Source organism: Triticum dicoccoides, chromosome 1A (genome assembly GCF_002162155.2).
Source record: "Triticum dicoccoides isolate Atlit2015 ecotype Zavitan chromosome 1A, WEW_v2.0, whole genome shotgun sequence".
Lineage (NCBI taxonomy): Eukaryota > Viridiplantae > Streptophyta > Magnoliopsida > Poales > Poaceae > Triticum > Triticum dicoccoides.
Genome location: NC_041380.1, coordinates 165,992,086 through 165,993,208, shown reverse-complemented (window position 1 = coordinate 165,993,208; position 1,123 = coordinate 165,992,086).

Here is a 1,123-nt window from a genome sequence, read left to right as displayed (position 1 = left end):
ATATTATCAGACTTTGTTATTGCAACCATTCTTGTTGCACCCGCTATGTTAGTTGTATTTTCGCAATTTCTGTATGGTATGTGGTGCGTTCCAATGTCAATATCCATGATCCAATGGCGGGTTCGGCACCACGCCCCAAATGCATGATGTTTGCGCTCCTGTTGAAGCTCCCTGTGCATGGGGTGGGTTGCAAGTGGGGAGGGTGGGCCATGAATGTCATTGTTCTAGCAGAACTTTTCGTTGCCACAATGAAAATCTTTCACCAGTGTCCTTGAAAGAAGTTTTTTCTTTGGAAAAACGCCTTTTCCCCCTTGATTCCAATGTTTACCACAATGTCTTTTTACTAATTATTCACATCAGGTAGCATTTGAGCTCGGGATCAAAATCCCTTTTCCGGTAAATCGCTGATTACCCACCCAATTGCTTTTCCAGGACATTGTAGCACCCCTCCCCCCTAGTTGATATGCTTGGGTATTAGACGTCCACCGAAGTTTCCAAATCACATACCAGGGATTTTATTGAAATTTGATCCATAATGGGAAACTTTTGTCAATGACCAAAATAAACTTTTTTTATTAGTTATTTTACTTTACTTTTTTTCTCCCAACCCCAATGTTTATCACAAACTTTTTTAGTATTTTTTCTGCACCAATGAGCATTTGAACGCATTGGAGGCGAGTGTCATTGTTTTAGCAGATTTTTTTTCTGCCACCAATGAAAATCTTTCACCAATGTCCATAAAAGAAGTCTTTTAATTTGGAAAAATGTGTTTTCCCCTCGATTCCAATGTTTACCACCATGTTTTTTTACTAATTATTCACATCAGGGAGCATTTGAGCTCGGGATCGAAATTCCTATCCCGGTAAATTCTCCGTCGTTGGTTCTCTGCTGCGGTGGAGCATACGATCCATGTTGAGGTTGCTCAATTTGTCTTTGGTTGTGCCACGTCTCGGCGGTCATCTATCATCCTACTGGATTTGCCACATGGAAAGACCTCCTCGAGTTTTACTGCTTTCAAGTGTGTTGCTAAGCCGGATGGTCCCATCTTTTTTTTGGCATCTATAGTGTTAGGGGCAATTACCCCGAAATATCCGATTATCCACCCAATTGCTTTACCAGGACA